Raw genomic sequence first — 24,339 nt, 5'->3', positions numbered from 1 at the left:
TCAAGATCAGAATAGACAATGTTCTGTTCACTCAATGTGTTAGTTTTATTTCCTGGAAGGACAGGAGGGACTTTCATGGAAGAAGGAGTATGATTTGTGGAAGCCCAGAGCTGTGAGTCCTTGGTCCTGAATTTCACTTCCCCTCTGTGTTCTGCTGGCCCTGTTTTCAGGTTGCCCAGCCTCAGCACTCACTCACATCTGCAGAATGGAGATGAGGAGACCAGCTCCCTTCTCTGTTATTAGACCAAGAGGAGGGAAACACCAGGATTAGCTGGAGGGTTCTTGCAGCTTCTTTGTAAACTTGTTCCTAAATGCGCTGTGGCATCCCCAGAAAATTCTCTAAGCATGCTTTCTAAGCAGTATTTTGACTCCAGGACCATGCCCAGCACTGCGTGCAGTAATAGGATGCAATATAAAATTCTATGCATCTCTATTAATTGGTTTTGAGTGCCACCCTAGAGAGTCTTGACTTTTATTGCTGCAAAGTAGTGTCAGCATGGGTGACTTCACAAAATACTTGATCATTGGAAGGATTAACTTCCATTCTAAGCACAAAACAGTGTAATTTTAAAAAGAAATTACAAAAATAAATATAAAACAAATGTATTGTCCAGAGCAGACTGATGTGGGTTTTGACTTACATTTTAAAATAAATTATAATAAGAATAGTATGCTTACCGTTTGGTCTAGTATTTTAAGGGAAAGGACTATATATAATAAAGATTGAACAATTAATTAAAAGAAACATAAGGATTACCTGCAAAAGTCAGAAACAGATACATTTAAAACCAGCTTTTGTAAGCAGCTGGATTGCTGAGATGTTTAGTTTATGAAATAAAATATGAAAACTGAGTACCATTATGTAAACAGTGAGTTGAAAAGAGGGCAAGAAAAGAATGTGTTCTGAGCAGTGTCATGAGACAGGCACACCACATCTCATCTCTTTTCATTCCCACAGCTACAGAAAATAGGTGTTAATATTCCCACTTAAGCGATGAAGAACCAAAAGTCAAATGAATGTAGGTCACTTGCACAAGATCACAGAGAGTGTATTTTGGAAATAGGGTCCAACCTAGCTATGTCTGACTCTGAAGCCTTCCTTTTCATTACAACTGGGGAAGAGGGCGTCCTTAGTCCCTGTGTGGCCAGAGTCCCACTCACCATTGGGGATGAGGGAGATCTCCAAATTGCTTTCTGGCTCTGAGTTCTGTCTGGGTAGTAGAAAAAAGAAACGTTTAGAATTGGTGCTCATTTCTTACTGACTGGTACCATGGTGACCATGGTGACCCCCAGCAAGTCCTCGAATGCCATAGGGTGCTCATTTACAGAATGCAGATATAGTAATGCCTGTGTTCCTGCCGCAGGCTTTTGCGAGGATCGAATGAGACAGCAGTGTTTTGTGCAGTCTAAGGCACTTCCCAAATGGAGAATATCACTGATCCAGCATTCATGGCCCTGCTTAAAGACCAATGGATGAAAATATTTGTAGGAAAACAAAGGTGCGCAAACCTTCCCTTATAGGATGCAATTTGTGAGACCATTATGTGTCCCCAAGAGCATTTATACTCTTAACTCACCAGAGTAAAAGGAAACTTTATTCTCAGTAGTTTTGAGTTTTATTAATGACTCAAACTGTTACAATTCAGAAAAAAAGTGGAGTCTCTTAATAGCTTTCAGAAGTAACAATAAACTATTTTGAAATGTGTACAGAACTCAGCAGTTTGCTTAGATGACAGATATATAGGACTCAAGGCAGGAAAACTAGTCAGTTTTCACTAGACTATGACTTTTATATCATAATTAGCAGAATGTGTAGGTGCAAGTTTCACACTTTATAAGAAAATGAATTGCAGAGAACTCCATTTGCCCAGCTGTTTACTTAATTTGAAAGTTAATATGTAAGGTTGAAATGTTCTGAAACAAAAATGCAAAAAGAGATGAAAGCAATTTCATTTTAAACATAACTACAGAGCAGACATGTAAACAAAGGGAACGTGACATGTGTTTGATATAAGAGCAGAGAAGTGGTTTCTGCATGCCCAGTGCAGAGCTGTCCTTTACAGACTTGCTCTTAGCAGTCACTGGGAACCACCCTGTATTACTGAACTGAAGGTTTGCTCCTGAAACAAATCTGCTTTCAAATGCATTTGACGTGTGGGTGTACTTGTCACTTTCTATAGGCCATCGTTTTACCTCTTCACTGACTTCCTGAATGACAAATGAATGTGGAGAAAGGAACAAAAAGACCCTCATGAAAGGATGACAAATTTGGGTTGAACTAGAATTACCCGCTCAAATTCAGTTGCTTTGAAACCCAAGATTTGAAATAAGTTATGTATGAGTTCTTTAAGGAAATAAAATTATGTGCATTTGCAAAATTTAATATGGTGATAATTTTACAAGGGAAAAGTATTATATAAAACTAATATATAAACTACAAATTTGCATATTAAGAGTAAGTTAACATAAGGAAAGAATCAGTCAAAGAAGAGCATCTTATTCAGCAAGGAGACTTAACAAGAGAACCCTGAGAGATTTAGTCAGTAATTATTTTTTTTAAATAAAATATATGTGGGCTACTATGGGGAAGATTAACATGTCAGGTGACATCCTCTCAAACTTTGAGATTATTTTTCCTCAGGTTCTTCTTCTTTTTTTTTTTTTTTTTTGCGGTACGCGGGCCTCTTACTGTTGTGGCCTCTCCCGTTGCGGAGCACAGGCTCCTGACGCGCAGGCTCAGCGGCCATGGCTCACAGGCCCAGCTGCTCCGCGGCATGTGGGATCTTCCCAGACCGGGGCACGAACCCGCGTCCCGTGCACCGACAGGTGGACTCTCAACCACTGCGCCACCAGGGAACCCCCCCCTCCCGCCAGGTTATTCTTGCCTTGCCTGTTCTTCTGTTTTCCCTGACTTTTCAATTTTCAAATGTTAGGCTACTTCCGTGTCTTGCAAACTAGAAGATTTAAATTGTCGCAGTAATCATGACTCTTGTAATAAAGAAAATGTGCTATGATGTACCTTATTTTTATTATTTTTTGCTTAAAAACAAAAGATTTCATTGAATGGTCTCCCAGTCAAATCATTGTATCCTTCAGAACAGAAGTGTTTATTCTAAGATGCAATGCATGCATTCTGGAGTCAAATGCTTAGGTTCCAAGTGCCGTGTATTGATTGGCACTAAGATCTTGGCAAGTTACTTAATTTCTCTTGGTGGCAGTGTGTTTTTTTCATCTTTAAAACATGTAAAGTATCTAAATCTTGAGGTGGTTGAGTGGATTAAATAAAACATCACTTGTAAAGTCGTGCTCAGCATAAAGCATGGCAAATAGTAAGTGCTCAAGAAATGTTCCTTTGAAAAAATAATTTCCTGATTATTCAGTTGGTAGTTGGATAAAATATCTATTGAGCACCATCTTTTCTCTAACTCCATGACCCTGGACAAGCTATATAACTTCCCAGAACTTGTTTCTGTTTCAGCATCTATTAAATGAACAAGGTTGTCACGTGGTGGGTGTCCAGGGATGGGACATAAAAAGTGCCTACAACAGCACCTGGCTGTAGTAGGTGCTCAGTAAATTAGCTATTTAGTTGTTATTATGAATGATATAATGTAGGTTCCTCATGAATGAATATTAGAGAGAGAAACCTTATGAACTTGTATAAGAAAATTATCAAGAATATACAGAGCCATATGTGAAAAATATATAGTCTGACAATATAATATGTCCTGTGTGTCTAGAGGAGGCAGAAGAGAAAAATCACTCCCGCATGAGGTGGTCAAGGAGGGCTTCAGGGAAGAGGTGGGGCTTATTCTGTGCTTTGAAAGTTAGCTTGAGTTTATGTCAGAGACAGGGAGAAAGGTATTTCCAGTAAATGAAATGGGGTAAGCCCTATAACAAAAAAACAGAAGCCTAGACGGAAAGGTTCTTATAGAAAGTTGTGTGAAATAGTACCTAGTGGGTGAGGGCCAGAATACCAAGGTCTTTGATGTGATGATAAGGAGTTAGGGCTTCATACTATAGACATTAGGGACCCCTTTGATGGTTATTGAACTGAGGGTTGATATAATGAGGAGAGTGGTTTAGGAAAGTGTTTCAGGCTTTTTAGTTACTGATAACAGAATCCACTCTAACAATTTATGATGAAAGGGAGTTATTAAATGATACACCAACAGAGCAACCAGAGGGCACTTCTAGCAAAATACCTCCGATACTCCCCACCCACCATTTGCACCTTTAAAGTGGACCTGGATGCCAGGATCTCCTCCCAGCTGGCCCAGAAGAACTTAAGCCTCTACTGTTAGACTTGTCGGGAGACGAGGGTCTCTGCCCAGGGTTGCTTCCTTAAATTGCTCACATCTGCCTTGTTCGGGGACTTGGTGGAAACAGCTCACACACAGAAATGTAGTGACAAGGGCCTCTGGGAAATGTCGCTTTTCGCTTTCTAGACTCTCTTCTTTAGGAAGTCAAAAAACAAGAGGCTGGCACAGTGCTGAGTGAGCCAACATCCGTATCTGCCCAGATAGCTCATCTCGTAGCAGGATGTCACATGGATTGGCAGGGACAGAGGTTGATGCATGCCATCCAGTGGAAACAAATGTGCAAAGTGTAAGATAACAACCACCTGCCTCATTTAGAGGGGTTGCAAGAACATAGAAAATAAAGGCCAGTGGAGACAGTTCAGAGTCAATCAACAATGTGGTTATTGGCTATAAGGGGTAAGAAAGAAGAGATCAACAATATTTACACAGCTCTGAACTCTGGTATCTTGAAAAACACTCATTTTACTAATAAAAATATGGGTGGAGAATTGGTAATGGAGAGAAGATAAATGCTGTTTGTATTAATAGTGAGATATACAAGTGGACAGATCTAGTAAGGAGTTAGAAATGCAAAATTAGAATTTGGGCAAGGCTAGAACTAAGAACGTAACTGTGAGAGATACCAGCATGATGTACCTTAATGAAGTCTATGGAAACTAAGGGGAGAGGCAGGAGAGGGGGAGCAAAAGAAGGTGATGGGAGTGTGTCAGAGGTGTCATGAGACGTGGCTGTCAAGAGAAGTACAAGTTTCTGTTGATGGGAATGGAAATCGGTGCAGCCACTGTGGAAAACAGTATGGAGGTTTCTCAAGAAACTAAAAATAGAGCTAGCATATGATCCAGCAGTTCCACTCCTGAGTGTATAATGAAAAAAATGAAAACACTAATTCAAAAAGATACATGCATCTCTATGTTCAGAGCAGCATTATTTACAATAGCCAAGATGTGGAAGCAACTGAAGTGTCCATCGACAGATGAATGACTAAAGAAGATGTGGTTAAAAAAAAAAAAAAGATGTGGTATATATACAATGGAATACTACCCAGCCATAAAAAAAGAATGAAGTTTTCCATTTACAGCAACATGGATGGACTTAGAGGGCATTATGCTGAGTGAAATGTCAGAGAAGGATAAATACCGTATGCTATCACTTTATATGGAATCTAAAAACTAGTGAATATAGCAGAAAAGAAGCAGACTTGCAGATATAGAGAAGAAACTAGTGGTTACCATGGGGGGAGGGGCGGGCAACATAGGGGTGGGGATTAAGAGGTACAAACTATTGTGTATAAAATAAGCTACAAAAAAAATAAATAAAATAAATAAGCTACAAGAATATATTGTACAACACGGGGAATATAGCCAGTATTTTATAATAATATAAATGGAGTATAACCTTTAACAAAAAGAAAAGAGAAGTGCAGGGTTCAGGCCTGGCGTGAGGGAAGCGAGGGCTCAGCCAGGCTAATTACTAAAGTGAATTTATACTGACTTAAAACCAATTCCGCAGTAGTGGAGGTAGAAGCCAGATCACAAGAGGTTAAAAAAGAAATGTAATGCCTAAGAACTAGGGTCAGATGTTAATTAACCGCTTGTCGCAGAGGGTGAGTTGTAAAGAAGCAGCAGAAGTTGTGGTTTTTTTCACCCTCTTTTTATTTAATGGAAAGCCCATTCTGCGTATTCTTGAGGTTCAGGGGAAACAGGGTAATACAGACATACTTCATTCCGTTGTGCTTTGCTGTATCGTGCTCCACGGATGCTGCGTTTTTACAGACTGAAGGTTTGTGCCAACCTGACTCAAGCATGTCTGTTGGTGCCGTTTTTCTAACAACATTTGCTCACTTTTGCCTGTATCACATTTTGGTAATTCTCGCAGTATCTCAAACTTTTTCATTATTATTGTTATGGTGATCTGTGGTCAGTGATCTTTAATGTTGCTATTGCAAAAAGATTACGACTCAAGACTCAGATGACGGTCTGCATTTTTTAGCAATAAAGTATTTTTTAATTAAGGTATGTACATTGTGTTTCAGATATCATAAAATTGCACACTTAATAATAGACTACAGTATATTGTAAACATAAGTTGTACGTGCACTGGGAGACCCCAGAATTTGTGTCACTCGCTTTATTGCAATGAGGAACCGGATGGCATAATTGAATTTAAGACTGTGCAAATATATTTCCAAGCTGTGTACTTGTGGATTAATTCATGGTCAAGGTGAAAAAAAAAAAAGTAGGGTGTATACAGGCTCTTACATGACTTACAACTGGCATTCCGCAGTAATTCACATTGGCAAAATAGAAATATTCTCTCTTTGAAGCCCTTGAACCCTTATGTTGGTAATGCTGTTACCTTAAAAAAGAAGCGTAATTTAATCCATCCATGATTTGCTTCCCGTGGTGTGAATGAATCAAATGGGGGAGCAAGTGTGTGTTTAGCATAATGATACATGTCTGAGCAGAAGAGAGTCTCAGGATCCCTGCTATTCAGCACTACTCAGCATACAGAAAGCAATAAATCAGTCCAACTGACTGTCCTGTTTTGCCCTGCCCAGAATGATGCTGCTTTTATAAACACAGCCACAATTAGTAGATGACTTAGCAAATTAGAGCCCCTGACACCACTCAGTAAACTTTCTTGACTCTCATGACATCCATTCCTCTGATATGCAGTCCACACCAAATTTGAATATGGATAAACTCAGAAGAAACTAAAGTCACCTCACAGCCACTGGGTCATACTTCCTGATCAGCAGAGAATTTGTCTAGTTAGTTTCACATTTAATTTCCAAAATACGCGTTACTCTGGGATTCTAACAGAATGCTGTCTACTACAGCTATACTGATTTGAATTTGTCTTGCTATATTTAACAGGTTGTTGCAATATTCTGGTGACTTTTTATTCAAAAATTAAGCTTTTACATTTCTTCATGATGAATTTCCCTAGTTATGGACAAATTGAGAGCTGGCTGTTTTGAGATAGTCTTTATTGTTGTCTCCTAGCATTTAGACTGTACCTGATACCCAGAGACATACATCCTCGTATTATTGCCCTGGCTTCAGAGGAAAGTGAGACACAGAGACATAGGGCAGCCCTGAGCAGACATCGACACTGCAACGTGGGACTCTCCTAGGGAAGGTCAGGATCGTCAGGTAGCTAAGAGTTGTCCAGCACATGCTGTGCTCCAAGGATTGTTCTGAATGAGAGGATGTAATTACCCTCACTATAAAGATGGGAGAACTGAGATAGATAGCTATCTAAAAGATTAGGTATCTTATCCGTAGACGAAACAACCAGTAAGTGCTAGAACCTCATAGTGGTTGAACCCAGGCAGCCTGGTCCAGAGTCCGTACTCTTAACCATGCACTATGTAACCCTGCTATGAAATTTCTGTGATGTTTGAACTCTTGAGCCTGGAAAGTTTTTCAGGGCAGGAGCAATATTTTATGGATTTGTACATCACCAGTGTCTAGCACATGGCCTGGCAAACAGTAGAAACTAAGAAATTCTTTCAATTCGTTAATTATTATTTTCGAATGTTGAATTGTTTTATCCCTTGTACAACTAGCTGAATCATATTGGTTTCTTTCTCAGATCTCCAGGGCAGGAATGCAAGAGTGAAACCATCAGCTGATTCTATTTCAATTTTATCCATTCTTTTTTTAAAAAAAAAAATCACAATAGTTCTGTTTTACTGTTTGTTAATATGCAGTTTTTAGGCCTATATACTTTGTGTGGTATTATTTAGTACATGTGTGGAATTTTTTTTTCTAGGTTGGTTCTCATTTCTGCAGATTTTGCAGGGACCCTATGAAAACTCTTGCTTTCTTTTATTCAAAGCAAAAATAATGCTAAATAGTAAGGATGCATTTGTAAGCAGTTTCCAGACCCAGCCTATTTTGCATAACACCTGTATTTAATCAGGGACTACAAATTTAAGCAAACTGCTCTAATTATATTTTGTAAATTCAGTTTGTCTTGATTATTTAAAAGAGACTATCAGGATTGGTAGATTTAAATATGGGTTAATTCTGTTTAATGGCTATTCATGCTTCCACATTTTCTAATAAGGAGATTGAGGGAAAATAGTCCCCCAAAATTTTGCAGAATTTTTAAAAGATCGTTTAACTTACAGACTTAAAATCATAATTTCACTTTTTGACAACGGCGTTATATGCATTATTCTCATGTTCGGCCAGACCACATGGGAAATTTAAGTACTATGAAAGCCCAATATAAAATTGTTTGAGGGCTTCCCTGGTGGCACAGTGCTTGAGAGTCCGCCAGCCGATGCAGGGGACACGGGTTCGTGCCCCAGTCCGGGAGGATCCCACATGCTGCGGAGCGGCTGGGCCCGTGAGCCATCCGTTGAGCCTGCGCATCCGGAGCCTGTGCTCCACAACGGGAGAGGCCACAACAGTGAGAGCCCCACATACTGCAAAAAATAATAATAATAAAATAATAATAAAATAAAATTGTTTGAAATATATATATACATACACACACACACACACACACACACACACACTCATATACATATATAAATTATATGTTGTTTTCCAAACAGCAACCAATTATCCAATCCTCTGACACCAGCAGTGTGTCCAACAATTCAGTTCAGTTCTGACCCCAATTACCCACAGCTAGCAAAGACCCACAGGTCAAGGGCTCAGTCCTATAGGACTGCCCCACTTTAGATGCCAGCCACATATGGGGGCCCCAGGCTTTCTGGTCAACTACAAATTTGAGGGTTCCTAAGATCCCCTCTCAAGCTCAAAAAGTCATTAGGATGATTCACAGAACTTAGAAAAGAGCTTTACTCATGATTACCAGTGTATTATAACAGATGCAACTCAGGAACAGTGAAATGAAAGAGATGCAAAGGGCAGGGTGTGAGGGAGAGGGGTGTGGAGCTACCATGCCCCCTCCAGGCACACCACCCTCCTTACCCACTGTTGTGTTCACCAGCTTGGTAGCTCTCTGAATCCCATCATTTAGGGGCTTTTATGGCGGTTTCATTACATAAGCATGATTGCTGAAATTGTTGGCCATTGGTGATTGAACTCAATCCCCAACCCCTCTCCCCTCCACGGGGGTAGGTCTGAAAGTTCTAACCCTCTAATCATTGCTTGGTCTTTCTGGTGACCAGCCCTCCTGCAGAAGCTACCTGGGAGCCTGACCCTGAGTCACCTCATTACCATAAACTCAGTTGTAGTCAAAAGGGGCTTGTGAGGAATAACAAGAGACATGCTATCACTTAGGAAATGGCAAGGGTTTTAGGAGCTCTGTGCAGGCACCTGGGGCAAAGACCAAATATATATCTTTTCTTATACCAGGTATATGTGGACCACTGTATGTATTATAAGCAATATTTTGAGGTTAGGTGGTCATTTAAAGAGTTCAGACTACTTCATGACTACTTATAAACATAATTCTCAGTTTCAAGCAACATTGTTTGGTAAACACGAAACTATAAGCAAGAAAATTTTGCAATATGTTCTACTATTTTAGCTGTTCTCCACTTGACATGTTTTAAAAAAAATAGAGTTACTTCTTTGCTCATAAAATAAACAGAGTAGGACATTGTTTAAGAGTGTGGCGTGGAGTCTGTGTGGCTTGGACTTGAGTTTCAACACTGTTCTGTGACCCTGGGCTAGGTATATCACAGCTCTCTAAGCTTGCCCTTTCCTTACTACAAAGTGGGAATGATGATGTCTATGTCATGGGCTGCTGTGTGGAGAAGTGAAACTGTCCAGTAAAACTCTCACCGTGTACCCAGTTCACGGTAAGCTGACTTTTAAGAAAACCTTTGTGTATGTGTCGCTGCTGTGTGTCAGGGACACTTTTTTTTCCATTGTGCTTTCTTCCTAACATACAGAATGATAGCTTCCCTTTTCTTAAGAGAAAAAGAAAACACAAATGACTTCTTTTGGTCCCAGCTGGCTATTCCAGCTGTTTCTCTTCTTTCATGGGAAAGCTTCTCAAACAGAAGTTGTTTTCCAATATTCTTTTATCCTCATTTTTTAAACTTTTTAAAATAAGCTTTATTTTTTTTACAGAAGTTTTATGTTCATGGCAAAATTGAGTGAAAAGAATGAGAGTTCCCATATACTCCCTGTACCCCCAACCTCCTCCGCTATTAACATCCCACACCAGAGTGGTACATTTGTTACAACTGATGAACCTATACTAATATATCATCATCACCCAAAGTCCATAGTTTACATTCATGCTTGCTGTTGTATATTCTGTGGATTTTGACAAATGTATAATGATATGTTTCCCCCATTGTAGTATCATGCAGAATAATTTTACTGCCCTAAAATCGTCTGTGCTCTGCCTATTCATCCATCCCTCCCTACCCCCTGCAACCACTAATCCTTTTAGTGTCTCCATAGTTCTACCTTTTCCAGAATGTCATATTGTTGGAATCATACCATTTGTAGCCTTTTTAGTTTGGTTTCTTTCTCTTAGTAAGATGCACTTAAAGTTCATCCATGTGTTTTCATGGCTTGATAGTTCATTTCTTATTAACACTGAATAATATTCCACAGTCTGGATGTACCACAGTTTATTTATCCACTCACCTACTAAAGGGCATCTTGATTGTTTCCAAGTTTTGGTAATTATCAATAAAGCTGCTATAAACAACAGTGTGCAGGTTTTTGTGTGGACATACGTTCTCTCTCTTTTTTAAAATTTTTATTGGAGTACAGTTGATTTACAAGGTTGTGTTAGTTTCTGCTGTACAGCAAAGTGAATCAGTTATACATATACATATATCTACTCTTTTTTACATTCATTTCCCATATAGGTCATTAGAGTATTGAGTGGAGTTCCCTGTGCTATACAGTAGGTCCTTACTAGTTATCTATTTTATATATAGTAGTGTGTATATGTCAATCCCAGTCTCCCAATTTAGCCCTCCCCCCATTACCCCCCTGGTAACCATAAGTTTGTTTCCTATATCTGTGACTCTATTTCTGTTTTGTAAATAAATTCATTTTTACCATTTTTTTAGATTCCACATATAGGCAATATCATATGATATTTGTCTTTCTTGGTCTGATTTATTTCACTCATTATGACAATCTCTGGGTCCATCCATGTTGCTGCAAATGGGACCTAATTAAACTAAAAGCTTTTGTACAGCAAAGGAAGCCATAAACGAAACAAAAAGACAACCCACAGAATGGGAGAAAATATTTGCAAACGAAGCAATTGGCAAGGAATTAATCTCCAAAATATACAAACAGTTCATGCAGCTCAATATAATAAAAACAAACAATCCAATCAAAAAATGGGCGGAAGATCTAAATAGACATCTCTCCAAAGAAGACACACAGGCGGCCAAAAAGCACATAAAAAGATACTCAACATCACTAATTACTAGAGAAATGCAAATCGAAACTACAATGAGGTATCACCTCACACCAGTCAGAATGGCCATCATCAAAAAAATCTACAATCAAAAAATGCTGGAGAGAGTGTGGAGAAAAGGCAACTCTCCTACACTGTTGGTGGGAATGTAAATTGGTACGGCCACCATGGAGAACAGTCTGGAGGGCCCTTTAAAAACTAAAAATAGAGCTACCATATGATCCAGCAATCCCACTCCTGGGCATATATCCAGAGAAAACCATAATTCAAAAAGATACATGCACCCCAGTGTTCGTTGCAGTACTATTTACAATTGCCAAGACATGGAAGCAGCCTAAATGTCCATGGACAGAGGAATGGATAAAGAAGATGTGACACATGTATACAATGGAATATTAGTCATAAAAAAGAATGAAATAATGCCATTTGCAGCAACATGGGTGGACCTAGAGATTGTCATCCCCATTTTGAGGCTTTAACGCTCTAGAGCCTGACGCTCATTCCTTCTGTAGCTTTCCCAAGAAAACTATTCTTAGGAGGGTTACCTGTTGACCATGTAATGGGCCTTTCCCATTTCCCACTCTCATTCCTTTTAGACAATTTGACAAAGTGGCTGTGTTTACTTCTCACAGGATCTTTTTATATTCGTTTTCCTCTTATCTGTCTTAGCCCTTCTAACTCCTTGATTCTTCCTTTTCCTCTTGCCCTCAGCCATAAGGTATCTCAGTCAGTGCCTCCGATCTCCTCTGCCTTTGTAGCTTTCCTTTAGAAATCTCACTTACTTTTTCAGCTACAGTTTTCTGCACTATGTTTATGAAAATCGGATCCATTCCTGCAAGTCTGCCCTCCAGCTGCCTAAAATTAAAACCATGTGTCCCGCCATTCCTCTAGTCTCTCAGAACTCGAATCTTGCCTCTGCCTTCCTTTATCTGGTGTCAACAGATCATGTGGCTACTTCTTGTTACCGCATGAATTCTTTTCTCCCCGTTCCCTCAGGACCTCTTTGGGTTTGACTTCTGTCCCTTTATATCTGAACGTTGCAACATATCCAGAGTATCTTCATATTAGTCATCTGTGCACCACGGGCCGATGAATTCTTATGTGATAGCCTTTCTCCTGTGAAATGAAATCTTCCATCAGTTTTGCACTTTCTAGGGAGAAAAATCCCAAAACATCTATCACCAGTCATCAAAGACATTCCACCTTCTGGGCTGCACTCCCTTGCATGAACTCCTGCTTCTGCCTAAGGTAACCGCATGCTCTTCTCCTCTCCCACCTCTTTTTGTTTGTTCCTCTTTTATCCTCATCTGCACACCTGCACGCCTGAGGGCTTCTTCACGCCTGCTCAGGAGATGGAGACTGGGAGACCTGACCCCATCTCATACCCTTAGCTTGAAGTGATTTTTCTCTCCACTGCCCTCTTGAAGTAATCAGTGCTTCCATTTTTTCAACATCTACTGTCTTGCGCCAACTCTTCTGTTTGGAGAACTGGCGTTCTTAATCTTATATTATTATTTAACCTTTCTGAGGCGATTGTATACTCACCCAGTTGAACTACAGTCTGTTTTTAAGGTCAGAGGCCATATCTTGGATTACTTTAATATCACCTAAATTGGTTGGCAGGCGCACAGTGCTTAATACACTTTAATCAGTTCTTTCTTCTTTATCCTTTTTTCAGTCACAGGAATGGTTGGGTGCTTCATAAGCAACCAGCACGACGATGTTGCCACCTGTGTCAAATTCAGAAATAACCAAAATAACGAAACTAGCTGTGCTTAGGTTTGCCTATTTTGTTAATATAATAATATCCCATAGGTGTTTCTGCAGGAAAACTCTGTAACCTCTTGGATCAGTGCTACATGAAGCAGTGGAAAGAAAATACCAGTGGCTGGCAGTGGGAGAGGAGGGAATGGTGAATGTGAATGCAATTAATGTAAATGATCGTGTTCAATCGTAGAAGGCCTGGTGCATTTTGGAAGTGCTTATGTGGTGGGTGCATTGCTCTTTGTCTGATTCTGTCGGTAAGTGGGTGTGTGACATTTCATATATCCCTCGCCAGTCTCCACAAGCACCTTTAGCCCTGTGGGTACTGATTGATGTGTTTGGCAGCTCTTGGCCTGCGATGCTAAGTTCTAAAATAATGTGTCTCTGCATAAGCCAGTAAGTCATTTCCTGGCTCTTTTGCCTTAAAGTCCTCCAAGCTTCTTGGCCTTCAGTTTTGGCAGTGAAAGGACAGCCTCTACAGCCGTCTACAGATCAGACTGCTCTCTGATTCAGTACTGAGTCCATCTCTTAGATACCATTCCTTTTGATTTATTTGGTGTCTACTTAAAGACAAATCAGGCTTTATACACGCATACAAATCCATAAATCCATTTCTTTTAAGCACCTTATTAAAATAGAGATAGCAGTTACATTTAATTACCAGGTTGAAGTTTTTCTAGCATTTGAAGTTTTACTTTAAGGGAAATGTAAGCTACATTTTCTTCTTAGCAATTGCTTATCACCTTTGGGGTCTACTTTATGGCATTTTCATTATGCCTGTGAACCAAACGATGTAAAATTTTGTCCTACTCAAAGGAAAAATGGTGCAGCCCAGTGAGCTATAACCCCTTCTTGAGAGAACGCTGAATTGTAATAGGTCCAATTTGGGGTGACAGAATGCCCATATTACGTACTTTAACTTTGCCTCTTTTTTCAGCACAAATGAGGCATCATAAAATTAATGCAACCAGAGGCAGTAAAAGCGTTTGAAGTAATTCTTCCAATACTCCAATTTCTCCACAGAGCACACCAAATAAAAGGCATTAGCAGTGTGACTAATAGAATAACTACCAATCAAAATGTCTGTCAATTCATGAAATTTTCAGCGCCATCCATACTAACAACTAAATCAAAGTATTTCAGTTCACATATTAAAAGTTGGGAGCCTTAACGCACCATATACTGAATGCTGAAGAATAATGTGTCAGACTTATGTAGATGCAAAATAAAGTAAAAAATTGAAGCAACTATCAGGGTAGCTCAGGTCAGAGCAGGCATGTGGAATCTATATTACCTGGATAAATGTCAATTCCACAATATAGGTTGTTGCTCTGTAGACATGATCTAAATCCCCCCCATAGCATTATTTTTATTAACCTTTTATTTTTTTAATTATTAATTTTTATTATTTTTTTAAATTTATTTATTTTTGGCTGTGTTGAGTCTTCGTTCCTTCACACGGGCTTTCTCTTGTTGCGTGAGCGGGGGCTACTCTTGGTTGTGGTGTGCGAGCTTCTCCTTGTAGTGGCTTCTCTTGTTGCGGAGCACGGGCTCTAGGCCCGCGGGCTTCAGTAGTTGTGGCATGTCGGGTCAGTAGTTGTGGCTGGCGGACTCTAGAGCGCAGGCTCAGTAGTTGTGGTGCACGGGCTTAGTTGCTCCGCGGCATGTGGGATCTTCCCGGACCAGGGCTCGAACCCGTGTTCCCAGCATTGGTAGGCGGATTCTTAACCACCGCACACCAGGGAAGCCCCTGGTTAACCTTTTAAAATGACTTCATCTTTTTTTTCTTCTACTCCTTTCTACCACTTCTTAGCACACCTGTTATTAGTAATTCTCTACCCAAGGCATGGAAAAGATGATGGTGAAAGCATTAGAATTGTTGATTGATGAGTTTAATTAACTAAAAAAAAAGTGTGAGAGAGAATGTACACACACAGATACACTCATATTTATAAACTTATAAAATGCATGCTATCAACAATAACTAACTGTTGAAAAGCATGAGATAAAACAGGGAAAAAGGAGTTCCTAGAAGATCTGTATTGCTTATATTCTTATCCCAGCAAAGAAATAGCACTTTAAGAATGTTTTATTTTTAAGTAATTTTAGTCTTAAATAATTTTAATATTTAAAAGTTGCAAAAATACTATAGAGAGTTCACAGATCTCAGTTTCACTCAGTTTCTGTATGCTTTATATCTTAAATAATAATAGTACAATTGTCCAAACCAAAAAATTATTATTGGTTCAACACTATTAATTGAACTGTAGACCTCATTTAAATTTCACTAGTGTCTCCACAGTGTCCACTAATTTTCCACAAATTTCTCCAGAGATGAGGAAGTGATAGACACATCTGCTTTGGCATCCTGGCCCTGGATGGGTCCTGTGCTCAGACTGTGTTGGGCCTGGGCTGATACAGGGTCCAAAGAACCCATCTCCTGTGGGACCCAGGAGACAACACCCAGGCCCATTCCATTTTCATTCACCTTCTCTTCCACTTTATATTTTATCATATAAATACATATTAAATATAAAAATAAATGCATATTAAATCTGTGTATAAAATTATTATGTACATTTACTTATTTACCTTTCCAGATTATTGCAAGAACAAATCTCAGGGAAAATAAAAAAGGCTACTATTACTAATTCTCATCATCTCCTTCTCTTTAAAGATCAATATTTAATTGTATCAAATGTAGGGTCCAATACGGGGCATATAGTGGAGAGCTAAGGAGAAAATCGTTTCTGCTTCTCATTGAATGATTGCATCTGTATATAAATAACCACGAGCCTGATGAGAAGGATAAATGCAGAGAATAATGAGTCTGTAGTATGGACATGATGCAGGTTGGTGAGTCAGGGAAGGTGCCCTGAGAGGCGCTCTTTGAGCTGAGAGCTGAGGATGAGTAAGAGTTAACCAGATGAACGGGCGGAGGGCCTGTTGGGGCTTCTATAGAAAAGGAGGAACATAAGCAAAGGCACCAAAACTGAAAGGAGACCAGGGTGATGGGATCACAGAAAGCACAGATATGTTGGAAAGTGAAGCTAGAGAGGTAGGCAGGGGCCCGATTGTGGGCATTTAGGCTGTGTTGAGATCTGGGTCTATTTGAAGAGCAATGAAAAGCCACTAAAGGGATAACAGAGTGAGGAAAAAACAGGTTTGCCTCTTAAAAAGATCACTATGGTGCTAGTGTAAAGAATGGATTGGGGGAGGAGGTTTAGGGAGTAGTGCTGGTAGGAGAGAAGAGTGGGTTAAAATAGGTTGATGGCTGTGGAAATGAAAAGTGGGTAGGATGTAGCAGACGGGCCTGAAAATGGGTTGGATGTGGGGAGAGAGATTCAGTCAAGGATGATTCCTGGGCTACTGGGTTCTTTCACGCTATTGTGGTTGGTGTCATTTACTGCCCAAGGTGATACTGAGGGAGAAACAGATTATTTGGGGCTTTTCTGGCATTGAGGGAAGGGTAGAGACGATCAAGTCTCTTAATCTTGGTCGTGAGATCACATGAGCCTAAACTGAGTCATGAAACTCCAACTTCCCATCCATATGTGGGAATCTCCAGGGTTCCCTGTTATTACATAATCTCCTGCCCCTCCAGACCTGCCAGCCCTTGGCACCCTGAACAATTTGTAGTTTTGCTATGGCTATTTCTACCCTTCCATGCCTCTTCATATCTTCGGATGCCCCTTTCCTCTTCCATAGCTGAAAACTTTTCCTTTAAAACTTACCGTATTTATAATCCAAGGAAAAGTCTTTTGTCTGCTCCAAAGCTTAATTCTGATGCCCTTTTTATCTGCTCCCATGGCCAGCTATCACACTGCACCCTGATGGCCAATCATTTGTCTAAACTCATGCCGTGCTGTACGCTTCCTGATGTCAGGAATCACATTTTAATGGATGTAATATCCTCTCCCCTAACACAGTTCACCATGCTTAAGAGCCTAGAAGTGTCTGGCATAATAGACGCTCAAGTAATATTTGAATTCATGAGTAAATACTAGGTATGCAATAAATGTTGCTTAAATTAAAAATATACATGAAGTAATTATACCCCAATAAAGATGTTAAATATATATATATATATATATATATATATATATACATGAAGTATATACATTGCTTTATCCAGTAAAGATTGCTATTGTCCCACAACTGACTGTCCCAATTACTGATTCCTTTTCACACATTCATTTATTGATCTGTGTTCTACGCCTGCCTTAACATTCTAGCTCATCTTTCCCCAATTTTTCTAAGAAACTCTCCCTTCCAGGCATATCTTTTTATTCACCTCACACCTTCAATTCACGTTTCTCTTCCTGGAGTATCTTGCTACCGTCATTCACTTCTGACGATGAAATTTTTACTTTTCCTTCATGCCCAGCTTAAAGGTCTTCTCCTCAAAACCTTCTCTGTTACTTTACAGTTTGAATTAATTCTAACCTCTTCTTCCCTCCAATAAAACTTGAAATCCCTTTTAATTTTCCTACCCTATTTTATGGTAGTTGCTCCCTCTTTATTTCACCTAGACTGCAAGCTGCCTGAGGGCAGAGATTCTGTCTTAGCCCACAATGCAAGACTTCATGGGTAGTAGCTGTTAAGGAAAATGTGTTGGATTTAGTTAATATTGATCAATTATTGAAGCTCTAGGTGCTCTGGAGGTGCTCAGTAAAATAGCTCAGATTTGTAAATCTAAAATATTTTATCCTTTTTCTGCATCTCATTGCTTAACAAGTATTTATTATATGCCTACTCTGTATTATGCATTTTGCTAAGCTCTGAGGATGCAGTGGTGACTTAGACATAGCCATTGCCACCCATCCTAGAAGTTCTGGTCTAGTAGGGAAATAGGGCTAATGCTCCAACAGTTATTTATTGGGTGCCCACTTTGTGGCAGGTAAAGGAGTTAATGACAGTGAGTGAAAAGAGAAAAGCTCCCTTGTCCCCTTAGAGCATATCATCTACTTGGAGAGGCAGACAAAATAAACTAAACGTACAAACAACTGTAATCTTTAGTTAATGTGTGCTAAGTATCCTGGGCTGTGAGACCTTGGAGCAAGTTGGCCTAGACCTAGAGGTTTGGGACGGCTTCTTAGAGTTGAGCATTCCCTAACCAGGGGACAAGGGAAGAAGGAGAATCTTCAGTGTCACTGCCACAGAGAGAGCAAGTGAGGATGCTGGGAGATGAACCTGGCATTAATTAATGTGACGTAATTATACCAACCAAATGTTCCCTTTTTAGAATTTCTCATTCTGTTGATGTGTAGCAGAAATACATGTTTTTCCTTTCAAAGCACTATATTTTTAACAAAATTTATACTGTTAAAGTTAACTGTGAAGAAATGATCACGTTAATTCTGTATGATGTTTAAATTCAGCCTACTCTTCTGAAAATAACAGCAATGGCTCTGCATAGAGAGAATTAAATATAATGGGAGGGAAAAAGAACTCTTAGAAAATATATGGCATCCCTAATGGTCATCTAATCTAGTGACTTGATGAAAACTGAGAATAAAAAGGGCCCACTTAGTTTAAATAAGTGTCATGCTTATATTTTTATTTGGTCAAGTGTAGTGTGTGTGTGTGTGTGTGTGTGTGTGTGTGTGTGTGTGTGTGTGTGTGTGTGTGTATTATGATAAAAACATCCAAACCAACCTGAATAATCATGAGAACTTGTATTCAGTACAACTGTGTGTAAGAAGGCAGCAATACCAAGAATTACTTTAAAATTATCTTTCATGTGGTTCTACGTAGGAAAATTCTGATTCTTAAGAATAATCGTGGAGTTAGAGATTAATCTTTGCTTCCCCAAATGGAGTAAACTGAGTTGTTAAAGTGTGTATTTTGTCAAATAATTGGATCAATTTATGGATGAGAGTACGGGCTACTCATTTTATTACATAACAGAAAAAAGTGGATTTAAGGATAGGAAATATGTATATATAATCATTTCTTATGATCTTGTAATGAAAATCTCTAGTCTTACTAGATGAGTAATTTGTTACAATAAATATTTTATTGGTCTTTGAAATAATAACTTATTCTGATTTTTCTCACTTAAGCAGCCTCTCTAACATATGGGGCCTGAGAGCATGAAACGGCTCAAATATTATTTCAGGGTTGCAACTGGGTGAATGATGCTGCCAGTTTTGAGCCTGGGAAGATAAGAAAAGGAACACCTTTTATTTTTTAAGGGAAAGGTTGGTCGGGGCTGAAAACCCGAAGTCTGGTGTTGATATGGGGTTAGGGCTGGAGATAGAAATCTGGGAGTCATTGTTATATGGATGGTATCTAAGGCCTGCGGATGGGACGAAATCATCAAGGGGGTGAGGGGAGCTATTTTGGAGACTCCTTTATCCAGGGAGTGAGCTGAAACAGGGCAGAGAAAGGTCATGGGAAAATGATCCCCAGGCCATACCAATATTTAGAGCTCAAAAGAATGAGACGAAGAGGCTTAGGCAAAGGGAAAAAAAAAGAGTAAGAAGGCTGGAAAAATGTCACTGATGCCGAGTAGAGAAAGTTTTTCAAGGATGGAGTGATCAGTTCTGTGAGTCACTGTGGAGAATTTGAGAAGATAAGGACTGAGGCTTAACCAGTAGATTTGAAAACGTGGAGGCCATTGATGACCGTGACATCGATGGTTTCATCAGATACGTGTGGTCCCAAACTGGATTGGTTTGGGTTCTAGAAAAAATGGGAAGTGAGGAGGTAGATTCATTTTACCATCAAAAACTTACATGTGTTATACATTATGTGTTGAAATGGTAACACAAATAATGCAGAATTTTCATGAAGAGTTAAAGGGAGAACAAAGTATATGACTGTGACTCTATTTCTGGTGAGTCCCCGAAGGCTTAATATTTAGCCCGGTGCCAATTTTAGGCCAGGAAAACCAGTACATTCACTTTGCATCTATTTATACTATAGAATGTTCGGTTGGGCTCCAATAAATGCTAAGTCTTGTTAAGGCCCCTGGTGCTAATTCACTTTATTGCATCCTCCGGGGTAGTGGGGAGGGAATATACATGAGTTTATAAGTATTGGTTGATAATCTGCAGGAAGACAGGTCAGACATACCTGTGTCCAAGTTCTGAGTTTGCTTTTCTCCGTGCAACTCTGGCAACTTATCTAACTCTTCTAAACCTATTTTTCTCAAAGGTAAAATGTGGATACTAATGATATGAGGAGAAGATATGGTAATGTAGCTAAAGAACTAAGCATGGTGTCTGGCACCGAGTAAAGGCTTAGTAATGGGGATGACTTTATTCCTATGATTACTGACTTGAATGGGATACAGCTGAAATACTATCCAATTTAGTAAACGGAAGATAGGTCTTCTAATAAAGAAGACAAAATGAGGTGCCAGAGAGGAAGTCATACCTTAGAAACCAGAGTATTTGGTTCATGTTACTCTATGGGTGTTTATTTCTCTTTGCTATTTCCTCGCCTTCAGTGAAGTCATATAAGCATAGTAGTTGAGACTGCAGGCTCTGTAGAGCACATTTATCTCAACCCCCTGGAATTAACTGGATATTCCAGTTCCATCTTCCCATCCTTTCCAATCCAATCGGCACTGCTAATAATAGCTAGCATGTATTAACTGCTTCCTGTGTACCAAGCACTGTTCCAAACACTTTAAAACTATGAACTCATTTAAATCTCACAGACCTAGGAGGTGGCCACTATCATTGCCTCCATTTGTGCAGAAATGAGAAAACAGAAGGGCAGACAGGTTAAGTAACTTGCCCTAAGATGACACTGGTGGTAAATGGTGGAGCCGGAATTCAATCCCAGGCAGCTACACAGTTTGTACTCTTTACCACTTCATCCTGATTCCACTGGGGGCTATAAGATTGGATTTAAATTGTCACAGCTTTTCTGCGATGGGGATAGTAAAAAGGTAGGATGGGTGCCCTTCCCGGCAGTTCATCCGTGATCAATAATTTGCGTTGGGGATGGAAATTTCACATCCCACCGCCGGCCACCAGCCATTCGGGTAGGTTCAGGAAAACATTGAAAAAGAACAGACCGATCATATTCTCTTGATTAACTATAAATGTTAGTCATTAAAATACAAGATTTGAGGGTCGGGTCCTTCAGTGCTTATACCGAAAGAAGGAAGAATCACTTTTGTATGAAGGTATCTAAAAAGTTCTCACATGCTAAGCAAAAAAGCTAAATTAAGCCTTGTGTTGGGTAAAATTATAAACATGCTGTCTGCCTCAGATGAGTAAGTGTATATAAATAGAACAGTTGGTGTACATGACCTTAATGTTATAGCTTCCTTTTTTCTGTGTAATGTAAATTACCAAATGCAAGCATTTCCATCTGACCTAAACTGTCAGTCTCCGAAGAGCACACTGTAGGATTGAATACATGTTATACAACAACAAAGATTGCCCTTTTCTTCAGCCTGGTGATTTTTTTTTTCTTTCCATATCCAGCGGTTAGTACTAAGGCCTGAAACCCTTACTTACAGAACAAAGTGGCTTAGCAGTAATCAAGCCTGTGTGAGGCTAAGAGAAGAATAATGAACATTCCCTGCAAGCTTCCTGCCTAGATGCAGGTGCAGGAATCAGGAGGCCATGAATAATGCATGACATGCAGATTAGATGGTAGTTTCTCCTACTGGGGTTTTGACTTTGCTACCTGCCTAGCTGCTATATGTGGAAAGAAGGTAGAGAAGGCAAAAAGTGTCACAATTTAAAGACAGAGCTCATAGAAACACTGCATATTCTTTTGCAGAAATGAAATTGGGGAGTAGCTGAAATGCAAACCTTTACGGTCTACCCTTTACGGTCTACTTTATCAGATAAAGTAAGCTCCAGGTTATCAATTTACTCGCTTTGGGAAGGGAAAAAACCTTTCTTGTTTTACCTTTTCAAGAAACCTTATAATTATTTGGTCTTACATACACAATCAGGAATTCTTTGAAGACTGTTAAAACAGTTAAGAAATTATCAACTTACAATATTTGATCTATGGATCAATGAAGTTTTGCTAAAAGATACAATTACTTAGAGAATATTGTAATTATACGTTAAACAGACCCATTTTTTCCCACTGATGTATGCAGTGAGAAGCATCGGTACTTTTATATCATCAAACTTCACCTGGTGGAATTATCATGATGACTAGAAATAGGGTTAAGGTGGAAGCAACATGACGTAAACATTTAAAGGATGCAGAGTGAATTAAAGAACTGTGAGTATGTGGTCTATTACTCCTGCATATTTTATTTAGGCAGTAGGATTCTGACACCCCAGGGGGTATGCAGGCAAGGTTCACGAGGATTTCCTGCATTTTCCCTTAGGTCAGGGAACTTTAACTGGAGAGACAGTTTTGGGCTCACAATTCCATTTTGATGACTGTGTTTCAAACAGACTGAAAGAAAAAAGAAAGCAAAAAGAATGAGACTTGCTACCTTGTGTATAATTCTTACGCATTTTTATTGGGTGTTTGTTCTCTCTCTCCCCAAACTGGGGCACTGGAATATGAGCTGGCTTTCATTTCTAGCTGAGTCTGTCATTTCCGATAGGCCCCCCTGTGGCCGGATGCCAAGACCAACAGGTGATCCTTGTAGCTGCAAAACAGCAGGAAGTGGGCCGTGCTTGAAAGAGACAGTTCACCAGAGGGGCTGTCTGGCCTCTCTCCATCTTTCTGCATCATCAACAACCCCTCCCCCATACAGAGCAGAAAATCTGTGCTGAGCGGCTCAGCTGCAGAATCCATTGAGAAGTGCTGTGAGGAAAAGAATGTTAATAAGGGATGTTGGAAGAAATAAGCCTTCTGAGTGCAAAGTGCAGCCTGGCTCTGGGTTTACGGAAAGACTGCATTTGGCCCTTCTGAGGGGCTAGAACTGTACTGTCCGGTTTTTTTTTTGTTTTGGGGGTTTTTTTTTGCAGTACGCGGGCCTCTCACTGTTGTGGCCTCTCCCGTTGCGGAGCACAGGCTCCGGACGCGCAGGCTCAGCGGCCATGGCTCACGGGCCCAGCCGCTCCGCGGCATGTGGGATCTTCCCGGACCGGGACACGAACCCGTGTCCCCTGCATCGGCAGGCGGACTCTCAACCACTGAGCCACCAGGGAAGCCCTGTACTGTCCGTTTTGAAATGATTCTCACTCGCTGAACAACTATGGAGAACTGGGATTCTAATCAACCTTGGGGCTCTTGGTTCTAAGTGGACTTTAAGACCAATTTAAAATCCCCATTTTGTTTCTTGTCTTGTAAATAGAATAATGTCTGAGACATAAAGAGTAAAGATAACACAAGCTTAACGACTGCCTAGATCTCACAGGTACCTAGTAAAGAAAGATGGGTACTTTACTAGGAAGCAGGAAGGTGTCCACAAGGACAGGAAGTAGAGCAAATTGTGCTGCCAGTAAGTGACCCACAAAGAGGTGGAGGTTCACGGAGTTTCAGCAGCTAGCTCCTGATTGGAAGATATTAGCAGTTCCTAGAAATTTCAACTATTTCCAGTGGATGACTCCAACCCCGGAAGCTTGTAAAACAATATAGTCTTTACTATCTTTTCCCCATAATTTAGCTAAAGGTTTGAAATGACTGTTTTCTTTAAAGCCCGGCTGGAGAGTATCACATCTAGAAGACCTTCCTCCTAGAAATAACTATTCACCTTTCCTTTCTCCTCCATTCCCACAGATTCTGTGCCTGGACATTTGGATGAAGTTATTGTAGGGGAGGAAAAAAATTTTTTTTCCTCCACCCTCTCCTTATTTAGGGTCTGGGGGCCTGCAAATTAAACTGACAAAAGATAGATTAGCAAGAGGAAAAACAATCCAAAGTTTATTTACACATAAAACATGTGTGCATACATGCATGCAGGAATACTCAGTGGTGAGTAACTCAA

The 24,339-nt window shown here is 39.8% G+C and overlaps 1 protein-coding gene across 2 annotated transcripts in view; it reads left to right on the top strand.

Annotated features, from left to right (window-relative positions):
* KLF12 (KLF transcription factor 12) overlaps positions 1-24,339 on the top strand; it is a 449,177-nt gene that overhangs the window by 346,192 nt on the left and 78,646 nt on the right. The window lies entirely within an intron of this gene.

This window comes from Delphinus delphis, chromosome 18, assembly GCF_949987515.2.
Source record: "Delphinus delphis chromosome 18, mDelDel1.2, whole genome shotgun sequence".
Taxonomy (NCBI): domain Eukaryota; kingdom Metazoa; phylum Chordata; class Mammalia; order Artiodactyla; family Delphinidae; genus Delphinus; species Delphinus delphis.
Note: the sequence above shows the minus strand (reverse complement) of the source record. Positions and strands in the feature narration are given on the sequence as shown.